The sequence below is a fragment of the Ursus arctos genome, unplaced genomic scaffold (genome assembly GCF_023065955.2).
Source record: "Ursus arctos isolate Adak ecotype North America unplaced genomic scaffold, UrsArc2.0 scaffold_8, whole genome shotgun sequence".
Classification (NCBI taxonomy): Eukaryota; Metazoa; Chordata; class Mammalia; order Carnivora; family Ursidae; genus Ursus; species Ursus arctos.
In genome coordinates, this window is record NW_026623100.1 from 12344364 (window position 1) to 12366361 (window position 21998).

General features: G+C 56.8%; 2 long non-coding RNA genes across 3 annotated transcripts in view; one reads left to right on the top strand and one right to left on the bottom strand.

The window, feature by feature from the left end:
• LOC123000251 (uncharacterized) overlaps nt 1-21998 on the top strand; it is a 65473-nt gene that overhangs the window by 20390 nt on the left and 23085 nt on the right. The window contains exons 2-3 of one of the 2 annotated variants that reach the window (XR_007190852.2): nt 7444-7757; nt 7942-8064. This is a non-coding gene — a long non-coding RNA (uncharacterized LOC123000251). Of the gene's footprint in view, nt 1-7443; nt 7758-7941; nt 8065-12674; nt 12979-21998 lie in introns of those variants that run through there. The other variant, XR_008958281.1, reaches the window with a different exon arrangement.
• LOC130543156 (uncharacterized) lies at nt 4643-6225 on the bottom strand. Its single transcript, XR_008958282.1, has 2 exons — nt 6109-6225; nt 4643-4976 (listed from the first exon to the last, which is right to left on the bottom strand). It is a non-coding gene; the product is annotated as an uncharacterized LOC130543156 (long non-coding RNA).

Genomic DNA, 21998 nt, shown 5'->3' on the forward strand with positions numbered 1-21998 from the left:
CAGCTGTTGACAGATGTGTCTCCAGAGGCAATTAAGTTTAAGAGAAAGGTTTTTACATGCTTGCAAATCCTATCTGATTACAAAGACCCTTGAAGGGTCAGGGGGCCGTGAGCTATCCGTGGAACGAAGGCAGAGAGGGCTGGGTGCTGGGCAGGCTAGCTTCCAAATGGCTCACCCCTGTCCTGGGAAGGCCAGAGGAGTGTCTGAATCCTTCCGGGGGACTGGGGATGGTTCATGAGGGCGGGACAAACCCTCTACTCCACCCCTTTACCCACAGGCCAGCCTCCTGAGCAGGCAATATGGACTCCAGCTCCCAGCTGGAACCCCACAAGCAGAAATGTTCTTTTGGTTTTCCTGTTGGAATCCTTGGAGCAGGAATGTTCTCGTGGTTTTCCTGTTGGAATCCTTGGAGCAGGAATGTTCTCGTGGCTTTCCTGTTGGAATTCCATGAAAAGCGCTTTGATTCTTCCAGACTCGTGCCCTTGAAGTTTCAGGGGCATGGGGTCCTGGGGGATTCCCAAGCCTGACCCCTCCAAAGCTTGGCCCACAGGCTCTGGACATCTAATTAGCCTGGAAAACTCTGGAGAGACTATTTGCACACATACAAGACCGCTGCTGAGCTTTCTGAGTTAAGCTCCGGTCAGTGCTGTGGTGCTAATAAACAGGGTCCAGGCCAGGTGGCCGGCCCTGACGTGGGGTGGCGAGTATGATGGAGTCGCCTTGAGACGGAGCCACCCTGCCTGGGTCCGGATCCTGGCTGCTCAGTGGCTGGCTACGAAATTATCCCAAACTCTCTGGGCGCCGGTGTCCTCACCTGGATGGTAATGCAGTCTATGTCATGGAGTTGTTGTCAGGGCGATGAAGGAGATGACTCTCCCCCCTTCCTTTCACCGAGCCCGGGACTGGATCGCGCTTGCTCCATCCTTGGCGTGGTCCAGCCACCCCTACCTTTGCAGGACAGAATCTCTCCTTTTCCTCTGCCCCGCCTCATCCATCTTACCATTCTGTGTTCCTGGGGCCCCTTCTTGCTCCCAACAGCTCTGGCCAGGTGTCGGGGGTCACAGGCAGGTCCCCATGGGCCCCGTCCTTGGCCCCACCCATCCGTAGCCACCTCCTCTGGAATCCTGGGCAGGGTGAGGGGCCTCCTTTGCACCTGGGTGTGTGAGGAAAGAGTCCAAGGCTGAGGCCAGGACACACCGTCCAGGTGGTGTGTTTAACTTTATTGAGGCTCAGCTCCTGGGACAATGGCTCTGTGATTCTCCCACGGGGCCCCGGTGGGAAAGAGTGATAGGGAGAGCCCACTCCCCGCCATCCACCTCCTCTTCCCTTTCTTCTTCCTCTTCCTCCTCCTCATCCAGCCTCTTTCTGTCTCAGGACACTTGCACATTCACTTTCTCTCTGAATCCCTACAAACCTTAGTTAGGGAGGTGGAGCATAGGACCCCATTCTGCACTTAGGAATCAAGTGCAGACGGAATAACAATACTAGTAGCTCCTGTTGCTCCTGTTAACCAAACAGTTTTTGGACTAGGTAGTTCGCTCACATGGTTGATGAATCAGAATTGTGTGGCATGTGTACAGTCAGAAGCCCTGCCGCACCCCATCCCCTCTCCGCTTCCCCCTACAAGGTAACCCTGTTTACCAGTTTCTTAGGTGTCTTTCCAGAATATCCTTATGTAAATCCCAAGCAAATAGGGCACCTCGTCTGATTTCCCCACTCCTTGCCCAGAGGGTAGCATGTGACATGCTGTCACGCCATGCTTTCCTACTCAACATGGATCTTGGCAGTGTCTCCCTCTCAGTTGCTGGACGGTCTCCCCATTGCACGGCACCCACACCGAGCATCTGTTGGAGCTGGGCATCGTGCGAGAGGATCTACGTGGCTCTTTTTATTTAACCATGCCCCCAAATTATATGTCTGGTGTGCTCTTATCATCTCCTGTTGCAGATAGGAAGACAGAGGTGGGCAGAGTTCATCTCATCCATCTGGGTCCAGAAAAGGCACTCTCATTCACTATGCTGCCTCAAGGTTCTGCAAGGGCCATCTTCTTGATTTTATCCACCATCCCCCCCCCATGAGTAGTTAGAATGCAAACGCTCACCAGTTCTGCTGCAAGCCCCAGGCTAGACTGCCAATGAACACGCACTCGTGTGCTGTTTTCCCACCTACGAAGGGAATGGGTCCGAAAGTCCTCCAAGTGACTGTATATGCGCCATTGTCTCGCTGAACCCCCACATGTACAAATTAGTATTCCTATTTTCTGGATGAGGAGAATGAGAGTGTGAGGTTGACTTCTGCAAAGGTCTCAAAGCCAGGATTACGGCTCAGGTCTCTGGGCTTCCTCCCAGCAGCCCACCCAGTCCAGGGGCCCTCTCCGGGAGAGAGACGGGGGTGCGCCTGGCCCCCAAGATGGCAGCCGTGGAGGCAGAGCAGGCTCGGAGTCAGCCCGGGGGATGGGGAGAAGGTGCTTCTTGAAGCCCGGTGAAAGGGAGGGAACCCCGTCCTCTCGGTCCAACCTGAGCCTCCTGAGACAGAAGGACCAGACCTCGGCCAGCGGTGCTGGGGGCCGGCTAACGTGGCTGCAGAGAGCAATTCTTCACAAGGAACTGGCTTCTCTGAGGCACCCAGGATGATGGAGCATCCTTGGGTTCTTGTCTGCCGCATAAATGGGTTGGGGGGTCGGGCTAGGTCCTGAGTCCCAGACTATTGGCCTTTTTGGTGCTGTTCTAGTCCTCTGGGCTCTTGGCTTTCCAAAACGGCCCATTCAAGGAAAGACATGCCAGGGGAGGGAGGTTAGGGTTTGGTGGGAGGCTGACCCACACTCATAGCGGGGCCTGGAACCAAGGAAACGTGGCCATCAGCAGCCCCCGTCGCAGGCCCTTCGTGGTGTTCCTGGTCGCTTCTGCACCATGAGGTGCCACTGATGGGCCAAGGTCTCAAGGCCCGCCCTGCTGGGCGACTATGGTTCTGTTAACTCTGCACTGCCTTCCTCTGGCTACTTCTTGCTAGACTCGTCTGCCTCCCCCTCCTGCCTGCCCCTCTGCTCTCCTTCCCAGCATTCCCAGCCCCACTTCACCCCAGAATACTCACAACAACTGCCACCACTTATTGACCACATACCACATGGGTTAGAGCTGCCATTTATCGAGCCCTCACCATGTGCTGGGCATGGGCACAGCATTTTACACACACAGTCGATTAATCCTCACAATACCCAACTGAGGAAGGTACAGTTATGACCTCCATTTCATTTAGATGCGAGAACAGAGGAAGAGACCCTTCCGAGGTCACTGGGTCAGCCCTGCGAGCGCAGGCAAGGGCTATGTGGCTCGAGGCCAGCTCTCGAAGTAGCTGAGTGGGGATCTTCAGATGTGCAGAAGGAGAAGGGTCTCTAGGGCTGGTGTCTGGGCAGCTGGATAGCCTCACCCTCTCCCCCACCTCTAGGCCCTGGGCCATGGGGCTGATGGAGAAAAGCCACGGCCCGCTGTGGGTATCCCTCTATTCTGGTGCTCTCGAGTGGTCACCCCTCCTTCTGTCCTGAGACGTGTGGGCTGGCGTGGGGATCAACGAAGACCCTTCTCAGTCTTCTTCCTCACTTTGTGTTTCTCTCGCTCTGCATCTTTATGTTTTGGTTTCCTTCATCTCTGTCTCTTTCTCTTTCTCTCCATCCATCCATCCGGTCAGCCAGACAGCCAGCCATCTCTCTCTTGTTGTCCTGGGGGGAGCGGGGGGAGGTCTTTGGAGCCCAGGGGCGGCCCTATCCCCACAGCCAAAAGCCTTTAGGAGCCCCAAGAACAGAAAAGCTCCCATCATTACAGTTAGACTCTTTCAGCCCGGAGTCCATGCTCTGCCCCAGCCTAGGCGGACCCCCCTGGGGGCTCACTCTTAGCCCCTGGACACAACCATCGCACGCGCCCCAACGTGTGGATTTGCGGAGCTGCATGGCTATTGGAAAGCTAGTTTCTCTGTGTGTGACCTTTCACCCTTTTCCACAAGGGACTTTCTAGGGCAGGGGCCCCATAGCCTCGTCACACTGGCTCCCGAGGGCAGGTCTCATGCCTCTGTCACCAGCGGGGACCCTACCCCTCCCTGACCCTATATCTCCCTGTCTCTCTCTCCCTTGCTCCTTCCTGGGTCAGCGGGTCTCCTTTGGGATCTCTGGGCCTAATTCCATTTCCCTGGGCCCTAAGCCTGGGGGTGTCTGTGCCAGCTCCTGACCAGCACCTAGCCATGGGGGGGGTTCCTTTCCCAGACACACCTGAGAAAGCATTCGCCGTAGGGCAGAAGGGCGAGCCGAGCCAGGGTTCACCCTTGGAGAGCGTTGCTTTTTTGGCTTTTCCAAAAGTTTCGAAAATGTAGCTTTGTCTGAGCAAGTTAAAAAAAAAAAAATCAATGGCACCTCCCACAAACGATACCGTTTCTCAGGCCCATGGAGCAGCAGTTGGTAGACAAATAAGACATTAAAAATAGCCTTGTGTTTCCCAATCTTATGGCCTCTGGGGGCTGCAGGGAGAGGCCCATTGTCTGCCTGCCCCGGCTTAGGGGTGGGCGTGGGGGCTGTTTGTCAGCGAGGTAATTCCCGGTCAGAGAAGGGAGGCGAGGCCGTTCTTGGCGAGGATGAGCAAGATAACGCACCCTTGAATGGAGTAGCTGTTTGGTGTTTATTTTTCCTTTCCCAGGCCAAGAAATAGAGCACACTCCATTTTGAACTTTGGTTTCCACCAACTTCTTCTCCCCCCCCCCCCGCTTTTTCCTTTTTTCCAAAGTGCCAGGGGAGACTGAGATACAAGGTCTTATTTCCATCTGGGCTCTGGCCCAAGGGCCTCGACCAAAAAGTTACTTAAGTCATATTTCCATCATCTGCAGATGGCTGTGTATTTATTTCTCACCAAAGTAAAATCCCAAATGGACTGCAGATATTTGCACGAGTCAAAGCTGCTTCCTCCTGGCAGGGTTGGGATGGGGCTTTGATCCTTCTGAGAAAACAGAAATGTTGGCCTCAGCACAGCAACAATGGCGCATTTGGGATTCCCAGAAGTACCCCAGAGCTAGGCCCTGATGGGGTGGGATGGGGGACCCCCGGGGTCCCCAGGGGCCCTATGCCAGAGACGGGTGCAGGGGTTTTGAGAAGCCAAGAGGGCAGAAGTCAAAGCGGGTAGGGTCACTGAGCAGGTGACTGGCCCAGAATAACCCTCTGGGGGATGGCAGCCACCATATGAACTCTGTGAGCACGACTGTGTGCAGAGGGAAAGGCAAACTGTGGAAAATTACTCAGGGAGAAACCGCCAGTCCTGGACACAGAGCCCCGCTGTTAGGCCTGTGTCGTCTGGCCCCCGTCTCTTCCTTTGCTCTCTCGCCCCCAGGGCGCTGAGCCTGGCATGGGGAGCCGCCCCCCTGGCCTGAGCACCCCGCTGGTGCAGACCTGGGTCAGCAGGGGCAGCTCCGGTGGCTGTGGAGACAAGGCCCCTCTCTGCCACCAGGGGGCGCGCTCATCTCCAGGGTGGCAATGCCCTGGGAGCCCCCTCCCCAGAACACCCCTCCTACTCCCACAGGGAGAGGGTCTGCGTGAGGATGATGGGGGGCACTCTAAGCTGAGGGGATGGCCATGAAGGAACCAGAGGAACAGGGAGGATGGTAAAAGACCCAATGCCAGAAGCCTGCTCTCTAATCTCCCTCCTCTCTCCCCCTTCTGTTGCTCATTTTCGCTGTTGTCCAGTGTGTATTTACATTGCTCCCTCCGTTTCTTGGCTTTTGTTTTCCTCCTTTTTGGCTTCAGCTACCTTGCAGCAGGGCTGGTTGCTGTGAGTGACTCTTGGGCTGCCACCGCCATGCGTTACAAAACCACAGCTGTGTCCCCCGTGGCCGTGGGACAGTGGGCCCTCAAGCCCCAGGTGGGAGTGGAAGGCTTCGTAGAGGAACAGAGCTTAACCTCGAAGGAGACAGAAGACTGCGAGTGCCTTTGTACCACTTCCAGAACTTTCCCGGCTTCCTCGGCACTGTCCTTCACTCCACCCTTAGCCTAGGCCCACACCCCACCGTCCTAGCCTGGGCCCTCTTGGCATCACACGCTGTGGGGCCCAAGCAGGACCCCGTGCCCCGGGCTCTGACCTTCTGGGTACATTCAGCACCCCTGCACAGGGAGCTGGGCCTCAGGCCTCCCCTCGGATTCTTCTCTGGCTCTCTGGGGCTCCTCTCAGTCCCAGTCAGTCGCCGGGCCCATCCCCCTCCCCAGCTCTGCGTGCTCCCCCCATCTTGGCTCAGCGCTCTGTTTTCCTTTGAGACTTTCTTTCAACAGAGCGCAGTGTTGGCCACCGGAGCCTCTGGCCTGGCCCACCTCGAAGCCTGACCCTGACTCATAGTCCCAGGTCCCGACAGGACGTGGTTCACGCTGGTTTAAAAGACTCTGGACGGCAAAGTCACAAACCATCTGCACCCTCTTCTTCCGCTGGAGACCTTATTTATGTGTGCGGCTTTGTGCTCGGTGCTAAATGCAGCCTGTGTGAAGGCCGTAATTAACCCTTCGAGAAATGAGCTTCCCATCAGGGCAGGGACAGGAACCAGGAATATGTTTGTAATCAGGTAGTTAAACGCCCAAGATTTATCCCGCTTCAGATTAATGAAGCCGGAGGAAGGGGTAGAGGAGATGCCCTCCGAAGTCGCTTAAATAAAGCCCGTTTTGTGCACGCAGGTTGTCAGAAGGGCAGGAAATTCTAAATCAACTGGGCCTTGGTGAGGAGACAGGAGGTGTGGAGGGAGGGATTGAGGTGGCAGCCGCCGGAGCCCGCCCGTGTGAGGTGTGGTGGCAGTGGCTGGCCGTCAAGAGACACGGGGACAGGCAGCTCCCCCAGGAATGAGTTGTGTGGCCACTTCATCTCGTTGGCCATCTGTGAAATGGGAGCATATCTTGCCTTGCCTTCCTCACGGGGCACTTGTGGAAGGCGGGGGTGGTTGAAGAGGAGTCTGAGGCTTTACCCAAATACAAGCAGCCATCCAAAGGGTCATTATGTCGTGGAGGCATCCTGGGGGAGTGGCGTGGCGGGTGACAAAGTAGGAGATGGGACCTTTGTTCCCAGTTGCGGGGAGTTTGTGTGGGAAGAGGACGTTCAAAAATTTTCCACAGGGGGCCTCTATTCCCTCATCTGTGAAATGAGGGTCATTCTAGAATCTTCACAGCTGGCTATGTGATTATGGTTTCCCGATGCTGAAAACAGTCCTTCTCCCGAAAATAGGAGAGGCCAGGTTTTGGGTTTCACTCATCCTTCGTTTCCCGACTCAGGGTCCATAGCTCCCCACCCTTCCCAGATGAGCGAGGGCGGTGCTGGCTGGGGTTAGGGGGAGATGGGAAGTCCCACGACGTCCCGGCTGGGCGTGGGGCTCGGGGACCGAGTGGGCCACCAAGGCCTGCCAATGTTTGTAACCGCAGTCTTTACATTCCACGTAAAGGCATGCCGAAACAGCCCCACTGAAAGCCGGAGCTCAGCCGGCGAACTCAGCCCAGCTTCCTGTCAAAGCCGAAGAGCCCAGAAGACAACAACAACACTAACAACAACACTAACAACAACAGCAATGTATTCACAGCTCTGCGCCTTCCCCACTTCCCAGGCTTATTTCATTTGAAAGTATTCAGAGTTGGAGAGAGGGAAGGAAGGAGAAATGGAGTCCAGCCTGGTTCTTTAGTGACCCCGTGTCCGCTGTGGGGTTGTGGAACCTCTTGGAGCCGCCCATCTGCCAGCTTAGAAGGGCGTGGTGAGGAGGAGGTGAGATTATGCATAGAAAGAACAACCTCAGTAAGGAGAAGCCCCCCAAAGCGCTCCCTCCACCCCCTCCTCCTGCTTCCTTCTCCTCCCTCGTTCCCCTCCCACCCGATCTTCTTCCTGCTCTCCCCCCCCCCCCAGTCTTTCCTGAGGCTTGCCACGTCCCCCTTCTGCTGCTGTCCTTTAGCACGTGCGCACGTGAACCAACCCAGCCTCCATCAGTGGTTTGACGCAGACGGTCCCAAATGCTAATGAACCGGAATGTGAACAGAACCCGAACACCTGCACTTCAACCTGACCTTTAAGCAAAGTGAGTACGCACATGTTTAGAATGTCCACCGAGTTACCTGTGCTTCCGCGGGCTTCCGGGTGATTCTGAGGCAGGCTAGGTTGAGAGCCAGTACTCCAGAGCGTGCAAGTGCTCCCCAGCCCTGGATGTGAGGCAGGAGGGAGGGACGACCTATCCCATTTGGCTTCAGGAGGCCTTTGCTAAGAAGGACACCTGCTTCGGCCACTGCCTCCCTCTCTGGGGCCCAGAAGCCTGTGCTCCACTCCAGGTGTGGCTTCTCCCCCAGTGCTTTGGTTCCCGACTCCCTTTATGGTGGCAGTTTGGTTCCACCTTGGAGTCCAGAGAGCACTGAGAGTGTTTCTCAAACATTCCTTGCCCATGGCTCTCTCCCCCACCTCCCCACCTGGTGTCCGTAAAGTCAGCAGTGCTCCCAGGACTGTGGCTTTCCCAGCTGGCAGGCACGTCTCAACAGACCTTTCTGTATTGATGGCAATGTTCTAGATTGGTGCTGTCCACTATGGCAGCCACAAGCTACATGTCACTACTGAGCACATGACATGTGGCTAGAGTGGTTGAGGAACTAAAAGTGTGATTTTCTTTCTTCAATTAATTTAGATTTAAATGGCTGCTGTACTGGACAGTGATGTTCTAGAAATCTCTTTCAACGCCTTGGTCTCTGAGATCTACCTTCCCTGCACCCTTGGCATCTGTGCCAGCCCTACAGGATCCTGTCCCATTTACACAGAGGGGAAACTGAGGCCCGAAAGGGGGGGGGGTCCTCTGGGATGCCTAGGAACCCACCCTTCGTCTGCCTTCCAGCCCAAGCCTCTGGCCAGCAGCCCCATCAGACCTTGGCCTCTGGCCGAGGTGTGGGAGGTTGAATGTGATGAAACCTAAGCCCCCTTGGCAGGGACCCAGCTGTGGTTTCACACTTGAGCTGCCCAGTGGGGTGGAGGCGGCTGGAGAGGACCGTCAGAGGATGGGAATTCAAGTGGCCTGGCCAGCAGGCCCTGGGAGCAGGAGCTGTCCCCGAGGGGGTTTCCAGGGCAAGCCTGCTTCCAGATTCTGTTGGTGCATCCCGGTGGCTGAGGGCTCTTTGGGACCCAAGCCGTCCTGGATGTCCTATTATGGGCAGAGACAGAGAGTGGACAGGGGAGGTAGCGGATAAGCATGAAGTCTGTATGACCGTGTGTAGTGAGGGGGGGTGAGGGTGGTGGTGGTGGTACCAACCTTTCTAGGGCGGAGCCCAGCCACCTACTACCTTCCCCACCCCAGCCACCGGCTAGATCATTTGCGGGACCCAGTGCCAAATGAAAAGGCAGTGACCCCTGTTCAAAACTTATTAAGGACTGCAAGGAGGGGACATCAGAGCATTAAACCTTTCCGAGCATGGGGCCCCGAGTGAGCCCACCGGTTGTAAACTCATGAAGCTGGCCCTGCCACCAGTGCCTGAGACGGACCTGTGGAAGTCTCAAAAGAATAGGAGACCTCTCTTCTGGGCTAGGATTAGGACAAAAGCTGGCCCATTCCTCTGTCCCCAGCCTCAGTGGGGCTTCTGGAAGCAGACAGAGGATTTCCAGCCTCCTCCAGCACAGTATCCCATTTTCTCAAGTCTCCTCTTCGACGGGCTGACGTCCACAGGCTTCAGAGAGACCATCTCCTGATCAGCACCTGTCCCAATCCATGCCCCAGGAGGGGACAGGGCGGCAAGATGCCACAGGAGGTCCTGAAAGCAATATATTGTCTCACCTTTAGCAGGGGCTTGCTTCATGCCACGAGCCTTGCTGAGTATCTTGCTGGTATTATCTCGTTCGATTTTCCCAACACACCAGCAGGCAGGAATTCCTGTTTGCCGCTTTCACAGATGGGCAAACCAAGCACAGAACCAGGAGCTTTCTGCGGTGCGGAAAATGGTCCAGGTCTCGACTGTTGCTACGTGCATGTATAATATCCGTCGAAATTCGTCAATTGCGCACTTAACCTGTGCATTCATTGCATGTAAATTATCACTCAAAACAGTTTTTAAAAACCCGTGTCTTAAAAACTGAGGCACAGAGACTTCGAGAAGTTGCCCAAGGTCACGTTGCTAGTATGTGACTGAGCTAGAATTTTTCACGGAGGGACTCAGGAGTGGCGCCATGCTGGTGCAGAGATCAGGGGCTCAGGAAGGTGAGGTTTTACCTGGTTCTTGAGCAAGTTACAAAGCCTCTCCGAGCATCAGGCTCCTCATCTGGAAAATGGGCTCCCCGGTGCTGTCAGGGACGCGTCAGCAGGGTGAGGACCCCACAATGTCCCCGGAAGCTGCACGTGGTGCTCTCATGCTGGGGCTGCGGGCAAAGTGGAGGGGCGTCTCTCAGGCCGGGCATCCTCTTTTTGCCTCCGCCAGCCCCGTGTGGCTTTCAGCGCAGGCACTGCCCGATCTTCGGGAAGTGGGAGGTGTGGTAGGACAGGGCCTGTGCAAGGCGGGGGGGGGGGGGGGCAGGGTGGCACCAGGGGCTTTGGGGTGGCGTGGGCGGTGTAGACCTCCCGCGGTGGACTCACTGACGAGCTCCCACAGGGGGAATGGACTGCGGACTTAGAAACGTGGAAGATGGGAGGTGGTGTCTGGAGGTATGTCCTAAGGTTCTTTCCTTTGTTGGAAGGAAGACGGAGTTTGCTGTAGATTTTGTTAGAAAAAAAGTATCAAGTTAAGAATGCCTTAAAAATTAAGGGTCTCCGCTAAAAAACTAGAAATAGAATGTGTTACTTCTAGCCTCTGGCTTCACTCTGTCTACACCCCCCTCCACTTTGCTGGGCTGAACTCTATTTACCCGTGGATCCCCCCCGCCAAAAGGAGCTTAAGTCATGTTTATCACTTTGGTCTCCTGACCCCTGCCAGGGGCCTGACACACACTAGGTGCTTAATAAATGCTGGGATACGAAGGACTGAGAATAGGGCTAAGACACACCAGCATGAGGACTGAGGCCCAAATTCTAGCAAACTACAGAGGAGAGAGGTCTACCCATTGTTCAGGAAGGAAAGTGGCCCTGGGCCCCCACCAGGTTCCTGACATTAGGTCAGTTCCTCCTCAGTTCTGTTTTTGGGAAAATTCTGTTGTTTTTGTCCCCAAAGAGCCACCTTGGTCCCCAGATCCTAACAATGCCTCCATCAATATAGTAACACATTCCATGTATTACTCATGAGAAAGCTGAGAATGCTGAGGCTCAGAGAGGTTAGGGACTCCCCCAAGGACACACAGCGAGGTCTTGACCAGGGCCAGCCCAAGTACACAGGCCGCCTGGCCCCCGTCCATCTCCACAACGTATACCCTGTCGCCTCTAAAGCTCTCTCAGCCCCCACCCCCACCCCAGTAATGGAACCCGGCTGGGTGGGGTTGGCCACTGAGAGGCTCCAGGCTTGGCTTGGGCCAGCAGCTCATGGAAATTGGGCCATTTTCCTGGGCCGGAAATGAGAAGCAGATGTGGTTTGGGAGCCGGGGTGCAGACTCATGTGGTGTCAGGGGGCTCAGGTTACATGAAGGAACACGTGACTGTGGTTACAAAAACAGCCTGAAACCCCCAAGGCTCGCGTCAGGGGTCCAGCCTAGGCCTGGGGAGCCAAGCCCCACCCCCATCCTGCACCTCCTTGGGAGACCCGAGATTCTGGAAGGGACAGGGTGAGCAGGGAGGAGCTGGGGGAGAGCAGGTCCTTGGCTGCTGTGCCTTCCCTCTCGCACGAGAAGTGTGTGGAGTTTGGTTTCTGCTCTCAGCTCAGAGCCCTGCCCTTAGCAGGCTGCCCAGGCAGGGCAAGGCACCCTCTCCAGAGGCTGCGGCGGCCTTCCGCCTGGGGTTGGCCCGATGCCCCTGCCCAGGCCCGCAAATACCTTTTACAGCCTCACACCATGCCTGACTTTCATCACTTTGCTTCTTCAGTCCTTTGGGTGAAGGGATGGGCCCCTGGTGGTGATGCACACCTTTCCTTGGAAAGCATCAGTTCGCACGCAGGGTTCAGACAGCCTCACCTGAGTGGAGATTAATTGATCAACTCCTCCCGAACAGACGGCCACTGGAGGGAGTGAGATCCTGGCACAGACGAGGAGCCCAGGAACAGTTTGGCAATGATTGTGGTTGTGTGTGTGTGTGTGTGTGTTGCGGGGGGGTGTCTCTGATCTGTTCAGGTCCCTGATTTTATACCTCAGCCAAAGGGGCAGTGCTCATTCATTCATTCATTCATTCATTCGATAAATGGTTCTTGGCCACCCACTGTGGTCCCAGGGCAGGGTAAGGGGCTTGCCTGAGGAGGTGAGGCTGGAGGAGGGACTTGAAGCTGGCGAGGGAGATGCGAATGGAAGTCTGGGGAGCGTGCAGAGGCCCAGAGGCAGGGGACAGCCAGGGTATTCAGGGTCCTCAGCAAGGAGGCCAGTGTGGCTGGGGCGGAGTGGGAATGGAGGCCCAAAGGTAAGGGGCCCGGGGCAGGAAGATCGCACAGACCTCTGTGGGGCTGCAGCTTTGCCTGTGAGTGAGCTGGGAAGTGCTGGAGGTTTTGAGCAGACAGATGTGTCGTGATCGGCATTATCAGATAGCCGCTGGGCTGTTGTGTCCACAGTGGCCTGGAAGGGGTGAGGGTGAGGGCTTGGGGACCGGTCGGGAGACATGTACCGCTGTCCAGGTGGGCGGCCATGGTGCTGCAGCCAGGCAAGGCGGTGGAAGATGGGAGAAGCGCCCAGAGAGAAACCTGAATAAGGAACCACAGCGACTCGGAGAAGGGAGTGATTAACTCTGACTAAGGATGCTTTCCCAGGGGAGGTGACTCAAGCAGGATCTTGAAAAAGGCAGGCACTGGAGAGTTGGACCGTTCCAGCAGTGTGTGTGACGGGGGCCAAGCGAGTGAGCCAGGCCGTCTGGGGAGCCATGAAGTAGCTGGTCACCGCGGAGCAGAAGGGCTAGGATGGCCAGGTGGGCCAGGCCGGATCCGGAAGGAGCTTGTCACTCTGCCAAAGGGTGCCATGGGGGCTGGGGGGCTGGGCTTTCCAGTTAAGAAAGGTCCTACAGTGACCAGGAGAGGTTGGAGGGAGGTGGGGAGAGGAGGCCTAGGTGGGGAGTAGAGGCTGATGCCCTGGTCCTGTGGGAGAGAAGGAGGGATGAGAAATGTTTAGGGGGAACGGAGGATGGTGCATGTGGGGCTGGGGAAGGGGGAGCAGGCCGTCTGAAGAGGTGGAGGGGTCAGTCTGGGACGGGCTCCGCTGAGGTACCATGGGAAATCACATAGAGGAGCCCCAGAGAAGCTGATGGAGGGGTTTGGAGCGTCCGGATGCCCATGTGAGAACGAACGAGGGGCAGGAGACAGTTTAAACTGGGCAAGTCCATCAGCCACGGTTTACCTCCAGATTTTTGTCCTTCGAGAGATCCGAATAGAGGCATAGCTCCCTCCTCTTTGCCTCCCTCCCAAGGCCTTTGAGGGATAGGGTTAGAAAAATAATCTTGGGAGGGAAGAGGGAGGAACCAGGAGGAGTGGGTTCCCCCCTGCCCCCCCCCCAGAGACGAGGGCTCCCTGAGCACGTCCCAGTCCTCCCCCAGGGTGTCTGTGGGGAGTGCCTGGATGGGCAGGGGTCTCGGTATCAGCCTGTCTGTGTGGCTCGGCATGCATTTGCGTGCTTCATGCACGCACGCGTGAGGGGAGGTATTTCTTTCTCCCTGCGGCTCTCCCTCTCCCACGGCCCCTTCCAGTAAAGTCTAAGGTGCGGCTTAGGGCCCAGTGAAGTGGAGCGTGGATTCAAAGTAAGGCATCAAGGAGAGACGAAGCAGGATGTGAGGCTCTGCTGTCCCAGTAGGGCAGTAGGACGGGAATGGGGACTCAGAGAAGAGGGAGGAAGAGAACAGAAAAGGCAGCGCCATCCTTGACCTTGGCAGGCCATGTGTGGAAGCCGCAGTCAGGTCCAAGGGTAACTCTCATGGCAATGGGGCAAGTGGGGCTGGACTCTCAGATCGCAGCTATGGGAAATTTTAGCGAGTCCCCTTAGCAAAGCAGCGATTCAGGGAGGCGTCAATGCAATGAGGTGCCGGCCAAGGAAGGGGGTCTGGAAGTGGCTTCAGGGGACCCTGCCTCTTCTGGAGCGGCTGGGGAGAATGAGGCCGGGTGGTCCCAGATCCCCGGGGTCACAGGGAGAGGATCTGCACCAGCAGCCACGTGCGGGAACCACATACTTCAGCAGCACCCGCCACCCCCATGCCAGCGAGCCTCAGGGGCCAGGCTGGACCAGCCTTGTCCCACCTACGTGTGTGGGAGAGTGCAGACACAGACCTTGGACCCCCTCTTCCCACCTCCACAAGGTCACATGCACATCTCTCTACACCAGGAAATTATCTTGACTAGGAGGAGCAGGGGATGAGAAAGCCCTGGAAAAGGATGTGGCTCTAGGGAGATTGAGTTAACGTACAGAAATGAAGATATCTCTAATGGCTCAGTTAAAGATTTCTGTTTGTTTTGTTCTTTTCTTTTCTTTTCTTTTCTTTTCTTTTCTTTTCTTTTCTTTTCTTTTCCTTTCCTTTCTTTTCTTTTTTTTTCTTTTCTTCCCTTCCTCCCTTCTTCCCTCCTTCCTTCTTTCCCTGCTAACAGTAGGAGCCATCTCATCAGATCAAGATGAGAACAAGAACAATCTGGAAAGATGCTGGTGTCACCCATCTGAGTCGTAGTGTGTGATTTCAACCCCAGCAAATACGTGCCTGTGGAAGGTTGCCTGGGCAGCTGGGTACTTTTGATTCTAATTGTCAGACCTTTCTTTGAGACTCTCTGTATATTTTGCTTTGGACAGGATCCAAAAAAAAAAAATCAAATCTGTATTAATTATCTATTGCTGCATGATAGATTACTCCAAAACTTAGCGGCTGAAAACACACATTATTTCATGTGCTCTCTGAGGGTTAAACATTCGGAGACAGTTTAGCAGGGGGGTTCTGGCTCAGGATGTCTTACGAGGTTGTGGTCAAGACGTCAGGGGGCGCTGTGGGCATCTGAAGCCTCAACTGGGGCTGGTGACTCTGATGCCAACACGTGCCCACATGCCGGCCAGGCTGGTGCTGGCTGTTGGCAGGAGGCCTCCGTTCCTTACCTCAAGGATCTCTCTACCGTTTGAGTGTCCTCATCACACCACAGGGGCTTCCTCCAGAGTAAATCATCTGAAAGAACAATGTTTTTATGACAACCTGGTCTCAGAAATCACTTTCCTGGGTGGCCCCTGCTCTCAAAAGGGGTATGGTTTCACCGGGTAGATGAAACATCCCTACCACAAAACACAATGTTTACGCAAAGCGATACCAGCTTTCTGAGGACAGAGTGAGTGGCCTAGTCTGGCAGCAGGAGGATTCCTGAGAATGGGCAGAAGAACCCCCTGCCTCGAGTGGCTCTTCCCTGTGGAAGGAAGCCTGGTGCCTGTGGACTGGTCAGATGGGGACGTCTTCGGGGGCTCAGCCAAGTGAAGGACTTGATCCCTGCCCACTGGACAACCAGGGCCATGTGGAGGGGGCCCTCTGAGACTGGGGGAAAGCTGCCAGGGAACTCTTGTGGGGTAGGCAGGATAGGGCCCCTGAGGGACTTAGAGGTGAGGCAAGCAAGGGGGTGGTCAAGTGAGGAGCAGCGCTCGGGGTAGGTCAGGAAACACAGGGCTGGACCACACGGTCCTCTTCCTGGCTGTCATCCCCGGCCACAGACCGACTGAGTCACTTCTTCATTCATTTGTACCTGCATGCCTGCCTGCTACAAAGGCCCGGTCCCTGTCCTCAGTGAGTCGGCAGTTTCGGGGCCATGTGTATATGAGGAGCCCACCTTCCTGGGGGAGAGCTGGGGGATGGTCAGAAAAGGCTTCTTGCAGGAGGGGAGGTCTGAGCCGCTGCTTGAAGCGGGGAGACACAGGCCAAGCAAGGGAGGGCATTCTAGTCTGGAAGACCAGGGAACACACAGGCCCAGGCAGAGCATGAGGTGTCCCAGGCATGGCTGTGGCAGGGACATCTGGTGGACTGGAGGGGCCACAGGAGGTGCTTTCCAGGTGGGGTGGTTTGGGTTCCCTCAAGAACACAACAGGATGATTACGTGCAATGTAAGCAGAGGCATGAAGGGATAAGCTTGGCAATTTAGAAAGATCATCCAGGCAGTAGGGAGGATACTGTAGACAGGGTGAGTCCAGGAGGAGAGGGCATAACCTGGGCTATGCGTGCATGAGTGGAAGAAGGAATAGAAAGGGGATAATGAGCCCGAGAGGTTGGTAGAAGGACGAGCAGTCCCCACATATGCCTACAGACTGCATGACAGCCCAGACCACAGAATGAGCCACCACAGCCCATCTCAGACAAAGTGTCTCCTTCAGGCCTTGCCCTGAACCCAGCCCAATGCTTTGAAAGACCTCTTGGCCCCAACAGCCTGGCCCCGCACTGACCCAGCCAACCCCTGCCCCGGTCTGCTGCCCTCATCCCAGAGGAACGCTCAGTGGGGTAAGAAGTGGGCCTTCACCTGAAGGTGGTGAGGACGCCATGGAGGCCTGTGAATTGGGAAGAGCTGGGGAAAACTGGTAGGCAGTGGGGAGGCCGCTCAGGGGGCGATGGGCACATGGCAGCCTGAGGAAAGGAGGCGAGGGCTGGAGGCAGCGTGGGGAGGTCCAGCTAAAGATGAGAAACCTGGCCAGGCCTCAGGCCCGCTCTGGGTGGCCTGAGTAGCAGTGTGGGCACCTGGGAAATAAGCAATAAGAGAGAATATGGCTGTCCACCTGAGAGGTGCCTGGGAGTGAGGGAGACGGCCCCATACTGAAGTCTACATCCTCTGGCCACAGACAGAGCCTGTGATCCTCGAGCAGAGAGAGTTACCCACACCCCAAATTCTCAAACCCCTCAGGGGAGTCAGCTGTGCTGCTCTCTCCCCACAGCAGGTGGCGCCATCGTGCTGGGATTGGTGGCAGAGGGGCCAGAAACCCAGCCCGGGAGTGGGAGAGGCCAGGAGCTTGAGCAGGGAGCTGCTGGGGTGGGGGCACTCCAGTTCTACTTTTAGAGGACCCTGGGCTCCCCCCTCATTCCTACCTGTTCCATTCCCTCCTCCCCACCGGTTGGCCTCATCCCAGGCTCTTCCCACCTCTCCCCTCTGTCCCTGCTCCCCTGGCCATCCCCCTCTCCACCATTCCCCGGCTTTCCGCTGGGGTCCACTGGGAACTCCAAGTCCAGGCCAGGGAGCTGTGTTTGGCAATGGGACTGTCCCCGTGGGGGTCTAGTCTGAGCAGCTCCCAAAGGCTTACGTGCCTCTTACAACCTCAGGAAGTATTCCATGCCCCCTGCTAGGGGAGTTCCCAGTGGGTTCCCAGGAACATCTGCTAGTGACAAGAGGGGCAGGGCAGAGGGAGTATTTGCTCTGACAAAAGAAATTACAGCAGCTCCCAGGGTGGTGAGAACCCTCACATCTCCTCATCTGAGGACTTCAGTCAACCAGAAAAACCAGAGGAGCCCCTTCTCTGCCCACTCTTCCTCTCCTGGTCTTGGGCAGGCGGCCACTCATGGCAGGGTGAATGGCAGCGGGCCCAGGTGGTGCAGGGGCTCAGGTGGGCCCGAGTGGGCAGCGGGCCCCAGAAGCAGGATGCCCTTCTGAAGGAGCAGGGCCGGCCCCCAGCGAAACTTCCCAAGGGACCCCGAGTCCCTCGGCTGAGGGGCTTGGGGACACAAGGGCCAAGGGAGAGAAGAACAGGAAGAGGAAGGCCCCGGGGCCATCTGCCCTGCACAGCTCCAACCGGCCACTCCCTCAGCCTAGATTTTTATGGATTTCGGCTCTGTCTTTTTAGATTTTAAATTGATGTCATTGATTTGGTAAAGGGTGGGGATACCTGGGAGACAACAGGGCAGAATAGTTTAAGGAAGAACTGTATGGCAGCAAGAAGTGCCTGCTCCCTGGGCCCGGCTTGGACACCACCAGTCCCCGGCCATTACCCAGGCCCTTACCTCAGCTGGAGGTCCCTACATGTGGTTCTATGTCAGCCTTTAATAAAGTCAATTTGCCACCTTCAGTCTTCCTGAGGATGGGGTGCCCTCGCTAATCACTTCTGGTTCACCTTGAACTTTGAGGTGGTTGGTGTGGGGGAGACAGAGCATCCGTAGGTTACACGTGAACTCTTGTTTCCAAGTGCAGCCGGGCGGGGTCAGGTGGGCTGGAGCTGCGGAGGCTGGGAGGGAGGAAGTGTGAACAGAGGGGAGCGATGAGAGGGCGTCTGAGAGGGGAGGTCAAGAATGGCGGGGCAAGAAGAGGCCATGGGCAGGGGCTCTTGTCACTGCTCCTGAGAGGATGCTCGCAGCACCCGGCAGGGAACGCAGGGCTGCCCCGGGGAGGAAGGGGCCAGGAGGCCGTGGGGACTGCACTTGAGGCTGGATCGGGGGCGGGGGGAGCCTCGGGGTTACCCAGAAATGTCCTCATCTGCTCCAAAACCAGGGAGCACACTGGGCTGGAAGTGGGGGAGGGAGGGGATGATGAGAGACTTCTGAGACACCACGGGCAGTGGCTGGGAGAAGGTCTGGGCAGGCAAGGCTGACTTTGGGAACTCCGCTGTGTGTCTGGAATTTTCCAACTGATGTAGAAGTTGTCTCCTTCCTTGTTGCTCTGCAAGAAAGTAACTTCTTGCTTGATTCGTGGCTGGAGGTGGTATTGGTGATAAACTTACTAATTCTGCTCACTGCCCATGGTGGGAGGAGGGGGAAGTCATGGCTCCCAGCCCCCAACGAGCTTACAGTGCAGCTGGTGCAGCTGGTGAGATAAGAAGCAGCAGACATCAGCGTAGGGGGACCAGGAGGTTGAGATCAGGGCGGGCTCAAGGAGGACTTCTTGGAGGAGGAACAAGTTCAGATGGGGTGAGGGGAAGCATTTCTGAGATTGTAGCTGTGCAAACAAAGGCATTGAGAAGGGATGGAAGTTTGGGAGGATGGGGAGAGACGAGCGGACACTGAAGAAGGACCTGGCAGTGCCACTCAGCAGATTTTCTAAGGAAGGATTGGGAGGTAGGTGGTGGGGGGGGGGGGGAGAACAGAAGGTCTGAGAGCTGCCCGGTCCCACCAGCCCATCGGCCCTGTGGCTAAGAGCTGCAGAAACACCCTACTTAGACAGACCCTTGTCTTGCCAGGCCCCCTCCCGGGCTTGCTCAGAACCTGACACTGAGGCCTAGAAACAGGCATGTGGCCGAACCCCACCCCAGGGCCTCCTCCTCAGGGCCTATCTCCTCCTCATTTCTTGCTGAGCAGCAGCTCCTCTAGTGTCCTGCTGGGGAGGGGTGTGTTTGTCACTCCAGGGGGTGACTGACCGGCCAGTAACCCCCCTACCAAGATGGCAGCTTAGCAAGACAGCAGGGCCTTTGTCTGGTCCTGACCCTGCTGGGAGGCCCGGCCAGCCTGAGTTTGCTCAGCGTTAATTATTGACCAGGTGCCCAGGGACAGTGCCCCTCTGGCCAGCTGGATGGAGGGCACTCAGGGCTGGGGCCTTGGCCTTCCACAGTATCAGGTGGGGCTCACTTAGGTCCAGGGAAGGAGAGGACCCCGGCCTTGGGTGAGGATCAAGGAAACCCAATGTTTCCCCCACTGCTCCCGGGGCCCAGCATTAAGTGAGCTGCAGAAAGGACCCAGTCCAGAGTGGCTGAGAGCTCTGTGCGTGGAACTTCCTTATTCTGACCCTCCAGAAGGACAGGAGCGGGTGATAGAAACACCTTTACCCCCAGCAGGAAGGAGACGGAGGATGGACAGAGGGTGAGGTGTGAAGTTCTCTGAGGAGGACACAGCAGGGACTCTTAGAGCCAGTGGCCCTACCCTGTGCAGCACGTGACCGACCACAGACCGTCTGATGGGAGCCACCAGCCTGACAGAGTGTTTGGGGGGGTTGATTCATTCAGGGCCAGAGGGAAGAGGGCTAAGGACCCTAGCCCTGGCCCAGCCACCTCTGGCTTCTGGCTCCAGGTAATTCGGGCACGGACTAGGTCTCCAAAGCCAGCTCAGGAGGCCTCAGCCAGGAGCAAGGAGGAAGGTGAGTAGAGGGATGGGCGCATCAAGAGACAGGAGGTAGAGGAGGAGAGAAGAGAGCAAGAGCCATGCTGTTAATGGGACCGCCGGCTCCTGACGCTCCTTAGAGGTGTGAGCGATCCCACTTGGTCATCCTAAAGAGCCTGAGAGCTGGGCCCAATTACTGGTCCCTTTGGACAGATGAGGACACAGAGGCTCAAGCTGGTCCCCTGCCCAAGTCCCAGAGTTGAGGCACAGCAGAGGCGGTCTGACCTGTACAGTTGTCTTATCTGCTAGGGGCAGGGTGTGGGAGGCAAGGAGAGGAGAGGCCTCCAGGAAGAGCGACAGAGGAGAATAGGCTGGGGGGGCCTGGGCCCCTAGCTCAGGGTGCCCCCGGGGTGGAGGTGGGTGGGAATCTGGCTCCTTCAGAGACTGATGGCCCCATGTCCTCCCCAGGGGAAGGAGGCCCCGGGGTGGGGTGGGGGGCCGGCCCCTGGGTGTCAGGCAAGTGTGTTGTAGGCCTTGAAAGGAAGGGGCCGCCACCCTCACCCCCCTCCTCAACCCCACCTCCCCTTCCCCTTTGGCTTCACCTGTGAGAAGTCAATATTGATGTTTCATGACCCAGGATAAACACACATTTTTTCCTCCCATGGAAGGGTTATCTGGTCTGGAGGGTTAATCAGTGACCACTGGGGGTGGGGGAAGCACCTTTCCTCTCTGAGAAGAAAGCACCTATTCAATTCAATCCCTCCAGCCTGACCCCTTCCCCCCTCCCCACCCCTCCCCTGCCACCCTGCCCCTCCCATCCACAGGGACTGACCTGGCCCAGCCAGTGGGGAGGGGCAGGACTTTTGGAGATCCGAGGCTGGAGTCTGAGTTTTGGGGGGCGCTATTAAATAGGGTGCATCCAAGGAGAGCATCTTTGAAGCCGTGTGCCCTGTGCACGGTGGTTTTGAGCACAAAACCATCTGTTGGCAGGACTGGTGGCGCCTGCACGTGGCTGCATGGGGCCGGGCAGGTCAGGCAGCGAGACTGTCCCTTGGGAGCGGTACACAGAGGAAGTCAGACTCATGTCGCAGAGCACACAGAGGCGACCCAAGATGGTGCCAGCTGCTCCCCCAGCACGTGCGCCCGCCCTGACTCACTGCTGTGCGGCCTCACGTGCCTCACCTCTCCTTCCAGGGGTGGGTTCAAGGATTGGGTGTGATCCCGCCAGTACTTACAGTGGGGAGAAAATCAAGCGGCTATAATCCAAGTGGACTGGAGTCTTCTCCGCCTTCTATCCCGAGGGAGTAATTCTCCTCCGGGTGTGACGGCCCTTCTGCTTCGGGAAACATCTCTTGATGGGCCCTGGGGTTCGGAAGATGTAATGCCCCTGCACAGAGCCTGCAGGGCAAGCTGAGAGGAAGCAAGCCTGCACGGGCTGGTGAAACGTGAGGGGAGCAGGGTTGCTGTGGAGCAGGACGTCGGGGTGCCCCTGGCACCGGCATGGGCAGGAACGGAGAGACAGCTGGCCGCTGAGAGCAGGCTGAAAGGTGCAGACCACCTTGTGGGGCAGTAGGAACGATGGAGGCCCCTCTGAGGAGACGGTCCTCGTGGTGGGGACACATTCTGGGGTACTATGTGACCTTGAATGCGATGCCGTTTCCCACCCCACGTGTCATCACTGCCCGTTAGTCCTGAACTGGAAGAGCGTCTGCCGCACGCCTGAGCCTTGGTTCTTGGTACACTGGGCGGGAGGATGGAGGGGACAGGTGTCCGCTCAGCAGGGGCAGGGCCGAGGACCAGCACGAGGGGCATCAGGACCTTGGAGAAGCACACTGCGTCCGGAGAGACAAATTGCCCACCTGGAAAAGCCCCGGGAATATCGGGCATGGGAGGTGATCCCACAAAGCCGGAGAGCTTGAAGACACGCAGGCGAGGCATACACGGGTTACACCGGTGAGGGTGCCTTTTAAACACAAACCATGCCA